This window comes from Alligator sinensis, unplaced genomic scaffold, assembly GCF_000455745.1.
Source record: "Alligator sinensis unplaced genomic scaffold, ASM45574v1 scaffold577_2, whole genome shotgun sequence".
Classification (NCBI taxonomy): Eukaryota; Metazoa; Chordata; order Crocodylia; family Alligatoridae; genus Alligator; species Alligator sinensis.
The window spans coordinates 407,577-415,126 of record NW_005842704.1 but is presented as its reverse complement, the minus strand read 5'-3'; the positions used below and the strand labels follow the sequence as shown (position 1 = coordinate 415,126).

General features: G+C 39.9%; 1 long non-coding RNA gene across 1 annotated transcript in view; it reads right to left on the bottom strand.

Annotated features, from left to right (window-relative positions):
* Positions 1 to 1,668: 1,668 nt before the first annotated feature.
* LOC112551977 overlaps positions 1,669 to 7,550 on the bottom strand; it is a 140,906-nt gene continuing 135,024 nt past the window's right edge. Inside the window, exon 3 of the long non-coding RNA XR_003096336.1 lies at positions 1,669 to 1,715. This is a non-coding gene — a long non-coding RNA (uncharacterized LOC112551977). The remainder of the gene's footprint in view (positions 1,716 to 7,550) is intronic.

The following is a 7,550-nucleotide window of genomic DNA, read 5'->3' as shown; positions in this document are numbered from 1 at the left end:
AGGTCACTGGAGACACAGTTTTCATACTTAATAGTTAAGCATGCCAGCCCTTTTCACACTGTGGGTTAAACAATAGAGATGTACAATAAGTATTATTGTCTGATAGTGTAGGGGACTGATAATCAGGAAGTCTGGACTGTTTCCAATATGCTGTCATGGGTATTATAAAACCTATTTTATTGATGCTGCAGAGCTGAAATCATTCATATTAATAATGTACTTTGATATCCTCAAGTGCAAAGTATTATTGTTTAGTTAATATAGGTTGTAAACTTTGCTATGAAAATTTGCCAGCCCAACCATAAAATCTATTTACTATTCTTTATCATGATGATTGATGATAATGAACAAACCAATGTTTCACTTGCCTATAAAAATGGTTCTAAGAAGGTAAGTAGAATTTGTGTTAATATTGAATTGAATAATTAGGAGCTACATTGTACATTGGAGGGACAGACACATGTAGGTAACAATATCCAATCACAGTACCCCATGAGAAACTACTATCTCATTGAGACAATAGTGCATTTTCTTCCATTTGCCACAGAGGAGTTACTCAGGCAGAATCATGCATTGGCATGATGCAGCCTATACCCTCACCAGCCAGCTATAGATATTATACTTTTACCGGTATAAGTAAAGACCCACTTAAATCGTGATTTCATTAGTTTCATAAAACTGTGAAAAATGATGGTTTTTCCAGCACTGGGAAAAATCTTGTGATTTGGCATGGAATACCACCCCCCATACCCCCTCCCCCCGCAAATAAAAGTGTACCAGAATACAGCCATAGAGCATGTGGTTTGAGAGAGAGCTACTGAGAGGCTGAGCTACTGACATAGACTTAGTGAAAGTGCCAGTCAGGAAAATGAAATGGTTTCAGTACCATCTTTTAAGAAGCCAGATGCAATAATGCAGTTTGAAGATGAGTGATTGGCCTCTTGGCCAATCAGCAATGAGGGGGGCTCACCATGAAAAGACTGCAAAATTGACGCTGTGCACTGCAAGCAGCTGGCAAAAATTCCTTTGTCTTGCCATGATTTAGGTAGGTCTCTAGGTATAAGCAATCAGAAACCAGTCTATACCCATAACAGAACAGAAGTTCAACATACAAAACCAATCTATACCCATAACAGAAGTTTGGCTCTCATAAACTAGTTTAAAAATGGCAGACCCCAGCCTAAGATTTGTCCCCTGCCCCACCAAAGGATGAATGTCTGTTCTAATTGCTACCGATTTAAACTACGCTGCTTACAGAAAACCATATAACTTAGATTCTTCTTCAGGCTTCGTGAATGTCTGTATGTAGCCCTACACCTTATACTTGTACCTGTCTACAGGCTGAAGACTTGCACTAACAACTCCTGCCCATGCTGTTGGAGACGCACGCAACCATGACTTTTCTTTATGTAAAGGCCTTGGACTCCCATATTGCCTTTAAGTATACATATGAAGCCAGCCAATATAGGTCTCTTAGTATTCTGGTTTACAAAAGCATGTTGATTTAAGAAAACTAACACATTATTTCTTGCACAGTTACTGAATGCATTATACAATATGTACCACACAATGCATAAACAATTCAATAGCAATGTAAAGCAATAATAATAACAATTATAACCTGTGCCAATTTTCCATGTGTCATCTCTATCTTCATGACTATATAGGTTCTATATTTTTCCCATGAATTTTGCATGACTTTTTTTCACTGATGTCTGTAAAAAAAAAAAAAAAGGAAAAAGAAACCGTTCAAACCAGCTCCACAGAAAATGAGTTGATGAATAAAGCTCTCATGCAATATTTCTTTCATGAAATGTAGTGATGTAAAATGCCAGTGCTGCAGCCACTGTTATTTAGTATTCGCATCATGGAAGCAATAAAAGTCTCACAATTTTTGAAAACTATTTGAGTGTGCAAGTTTTTGTAATTAATCTTTCCTGCCTGATTGCATTTCACTTCCACACCTTCCATTTTTAGTCATCATGAGGCAGTGCATAGAACTTCTACTTACATCCTAAGTACAATCACAACATGGTAAAATGAGACAATGATACAGACTTATATCTAAATTCTATTGTTATACTCTAGGGGGAGAAAAGTGTATAAAAAGTCTCAGCTTCTCAATCAACTTTTGCTACAGATGGATGACTATGTTATTTGATCAGCTGTGACAACTCACCAACATAGACATGTGATGGCATGAAAATACTTGAGAGTTCAGGGAAAAAATGGATCAGAGGATTGTAAATAGTTTAAACTATATAGCCTAAGTAATGCAAAATGAATTTGACAAAGTATTTGGGAATATTAGGTAAGGAACAATCCTACATTAGACAAAGGATGGTCCAGCTGATACAATATACTTCTCTTTGAATTTATTTAGTTCCATGATACCTATGTTTCCCTGGGGTTCCCCCCCCACCCCCGCCCTTTTACTACTCTATTTCCCACAATATGTGGTTTCAAAATTCTGTGTCATTTCTGGGAATGAGTGCCAGTACATACGTAAGGCAGGTTAGGGTGGCACATTAAATTCTATTTCAGAAAGGCATGGGTGACAACCTACTTCATCAGATGCTATGAATGGATTTTCAAAAAGGAGGGGTACTAAATAGCCAAGAATAAAGTAATTCAAATACGAGGGATGGGGGAAGTACAGGTAAGAATCCAGATTCTATATTGAGACCATACTTAACACAGTTCTGACTGTGTTGATTTGTTGTTTTGCAATTTCATATTCTGGTGCTTTTCTATTTAAAGTTTTGTTGTTTAAGAACAGTTACTTTGGAAGTCAGTGATGGAGCCAAATAGATTAGAGTTCAGTCACAGATGTGCATATCTTTCTGGAATTGATATCAAATAGTGTCCATTCATTATTTCACATATAGGTTAATCCTGTCTGTCCAATGTAGACAGCAGAGAGACATAAAATATATTATTACATATATGATGTTGGGAGAGGTGAATGAACCCTGGATATTATGATGTGCCTTATTCTGTCCTGTGAAGATGCGGTCCATAGTGATGAAGAGGCACAGCTAGTATCTGGCTTTGCAACAAGGCCCTGTGGCCTAGTGTGGTTAGCAAGACCCCTTCCAGTGTTATTCCTGCCCACCACTCCTTCTTCCCCCTTTCCCTGTCTATTATATTTAAATTAATTTATTACTGTGTTTAGTACCCCTGCTCTGATGGAAGTTATAGATATGATCCATTCTAGCACGAAAGCATGGTTAACCATTCACAAGCTGAATAATGACCCAAAGAAAATACAGCAAAATACAGCAATACCACGTCACAGCCATGTAGGTGACTCATCAGCTTTTGCTCAGTGGTAAAGCTCTGAATAAAAAGCCTAAAATATGGGTTAGATGGCCAACTGACCTGAAAGAAAATAATTTTAGCATGCTATACACAATGAAGGAATTTGATGCCAGAATAAGTCACTTGAAGAATGGCAAAGCAGCTGGACTAAGAGATGTGTGGAGAGAGCAGATCAAACACTTTGGTCCTGTAACCAAGTTATGGGTATTACACCTTTTTAACAATTGCTCATCAACCGCTAGAATACTGAAAATATGGTGACAAGCCTATGTAATACATCTGTTAAAACCAGAGGATGCCTCTGGCCCAGAGAACTTCAGGCCAGTGTCATTCCTGTGACATCTTTATAAGCTTTACAGATGCCTAATTCTCCATAGCTTTTCATCTCATATTAAACTACATCTAATACCAGAACAAGCCAGATTCAGACGAGACAGACACTGCACCGGCCAAATATTAAACATTGTCCAGTATATAGAAGATGGATTTGAAAAAGGGATGATAACAGGTACTGTGTTTGTAGACCTGTCAGTGGTATATGACACTGTCAAACACCATAACCTGCTTGCCAAAGTCTACAACATGACAAATGATTACCACCTAGTGAAGCTCATATAATCTATTTTGGAGAACAGATGTTTTTACATAGTACTATACAAGAAACAGAGCTGCCGGAGATGACAATGAAACAGCCTAACATAGGACAGTGTGCTAGCACTGGTCCTCTTTAATATATATCCCAGTGATCAACCCATACAGAGCAATATGAGAAGCTTCATGTATGCTGATGATCTATGCATCATGTTGCAAGAGAAAGACTTTGCCACTGTCAAAAACAGACTGACATGTGCCTTGAGTAACCTCTCAGATTATTACAATGATAACCAGCTTCTCACTAACCCAAGATGCAGGTCACAGTCTTTCACCTATGCTATAGAGAAGCCAAGCAGATATTAAACATCCCAGGGCATTTATGTATGTGATCTGGGAGTGGTGTGTGGGTGCTTTAATTAGAGCAGCTTTCAGAGCTATTCTAATTCACTCACTCGGAGCATCTCATGTATCAGAGTCCCTGTGCTGAAAAATGGCAGCAGGGGTGCTTTAACTAAAGCGTATTAAACGAGCTTCAGTTAAAGCAACCCTGTCACCATTTTTCAGTGTGGGGACACTGATACATGAGAATCTGGAGTGCAGTAATTACCACTCTCCAGAGGACTTGGCTAATTGAGTGTTCTCTGACACACTGTAATTACAGCATGTCAGAGCAGCCTCACTGCACGTAAACAGGTGTCCCTACTGACTAATCAACCCATAACCTGTGTACCTGGGGATACATTGGGCCAAACATTTACTGTCAGAGCACATGTAGATTGACTCTATAGTCACACAGAAGTAACTAAATGGCGTAAAGTGTGAAAGACTTTTGTGACCAGTGTTGCACCATCTGTTGGACAGGACAACTGACAGGGCATGACTAAGGTTATGTAAGTAAAGATTATGTGAAATCAGATGCCCTGAAATGGACCTGGAACCCCAGACAGACTTTCCCAGAGGGACATGTATAGACTGGTCAACACAGCAGTAACTAAATTGCCTGTGCATCCCAACTAGAAGATCAAAAACCAACATGATGAAATGGGGCTACTTTAATTACATGAATACATTCAAGTGCAGTGAATTGCAAACCATGGAGTCTCATTCACTGATTCCTTGGTGAGACCTGTATGAAACAGAGCCTTACTGCAGCAATGGAAAAAGCCATCCCTTTTGCATGATTCTGAACAAACAGAAGGAGAAGATGACAAACCCCTGCTCTTTTCAAATCCATTCATAGCATCTGATGAAATAGGGTGTCACCTGTGAAAGCTTAAGTCTTCATTAATGAGATTAAGTACCCTCCTGCCTGATGTCTGTCTGACTTCATACTAAGGGTACATACAAGCATTACATTTGCACCAGCCTAACTAGGGTTAGGTGAACTAACTTAGATCAAGACTGGGTTAACCAAATCTTGTGAATGTCTATATGCATTCACAGTGCAGCCCCAGGGCTGGGAAAGCCCTGGAACTGGCCGGAGCCTCAAAGCTTTGCTATTGCCACCTCCTTCTCTCCCCCACAACACTGAGCATTTTTCTAGCCCCGTGAGTGGGAAACTTCTTTTCCCTGTGGACCAACTAACACCACCCCACAGACCCAGTAGCACACCCCCGTCCCTGATTTTGTCAACTCACTTCAGACCTACTACCCCATTCCGATCCAACCTGCCCCATTCCCCACACCGAGTTAAACTAGGTTCCCCACAAAGCTCCCAGGAACAAGGAACAGCTGCACATGTCACTCCAAGTCTATGTTCATGGGACTAAAAGTAAGCTGCATAAATGCAGACCAAATGTGGTGAACCCTTACATAGCTGACTACTAGGGCTGTGCGAAGCTTTGGTCACTGCTTGGATTCAGCAGAGATTTGGCCTGAATTGGCAGCTGAATCTCTGAATCCAAATTGAATCGGGAGACCCTTTAATCCATCTGAATTGAATCCGAACCCTCCGAATCAATTTGGAGAGATACAATGATAAGACACGTCTTTAAATGTTTTTTTGCATACCTCAAGGAACCAGGCAACTCATGAACGCTGAGATTGTGGGGCAAATGGAGTAGCTGACAGGAGCACAGGGGGGTCCTCAGTGTGCTCAGTGGTGGACCCAGAAGTGGACCAGAAGCACTTCTGGTCCACTTCTGAGTCCACTGCAGAGCACGCGAGGGACTCTCCCTCCACCCCCTGGCTCTGCAACTGGTGCCTCCTGGGTCTGTAGGGGCACCAGGGTCCCCCTGTGGCCAACTGATGAGCCAGGGGAGTGTGGGGGCAGGGAGTCTCCATCCACCCATTCACAAGCTGCTCCTCGTACCTCAAGGTATGTAGAAAAAACATTTAAAGCTGTGTCTATGGCTGAATCGCTGATTCTCTGAATCGGCATCAAATCTTCAGATTCAGCTGAATCAAATCAGGCCAGTGATCCAGATCAATGAATTGAATCACTGTCCCCTGAACCAGGCCAAATCTGAATCCAAATCAAATATGGCCCTTTTCTCACACCCCTAGTGACTACCTCTCCCATTACATACAGAACTAAGCATAGAACTATATCCACTGATTTCAATAGGACTAAATATGTGCTTAATATTATGCACGTATTTAATAAGACTCCAGAATTAAGAATTAAAACAATAGACCCAGACCAGCTATCTTTAGTAAGAGAGCAATTAGTAAACAAGGCAAATATCTATAAACAGACAGCAATTTTGCTTCTAATAGGGTGAAGAGGGTAAGAACATCACCACTCAGGTTTTAAGTTAACTGTTCACCTTCACTGGATTCCAAATCCAAATCATTTGCTTTATAAGCATCTACGAAGCACCACGAAGCATGTGGCCATTGCACCTTTCCATAAATATTAGCATTTAAACATATCTTAGTATATTTTTAATGAGTGAATCATTTACAAGTATAAATGCTTATTAAATAACTTCTACTCTTGAATCTCTGAGAAAGAATTAAGTAATATGCAGGAACTAGTCTGTAACTTCCCAGAATCAACAGGCCCTTCTGTTGAATGGGCCCAGAATAAGACTAGTTCCACTTTTTTCCTACATCCATACATAAAAGAGTCCCAGATTTTCTTTTGAAGAATCAGACTACCAACTTCTACAATCACAGTTATAGATCCCCACCTGCCCACAGACTGTCATCCTTACACCATAAACTTTCCACTGGGGTATATTAAGGTTTGTAATGCTCCTTTATGCAAAATACAGGGAAAGAGGCTTATGTGAAGCCTTCCTTGTGTGCTATCTGTTCTCTCAAGCTGTATGTTGATTTCTTTTGAAATTCTTCCAGCATGCCTCAAATGAAAAGTGATTAGCAGATGTTTAATACTTATTTAAGTCTAAGTAATATTTTCAGAATATTATCAATATGTTTGGAAAATTCATTGTTGCCAATTCTCATGGCTTTATCCCTAGCATAAGGATCAGATGTTTGTAATAAGTTTTTAGCTACTGGAGTCAGGTTAATACTTTTATGACAGGGAGGGGATAACAAAAAGTATGTGCTGTGCTTAAAACTGTTTGAGAAGTACCTAGTTTGTCTGATCTCCGGCAGTAAAAGAAAAGAACAGGTATATTATATTTTTCTGTCTTCTCTTTCACACTTATAAAACATAATGTGTACTA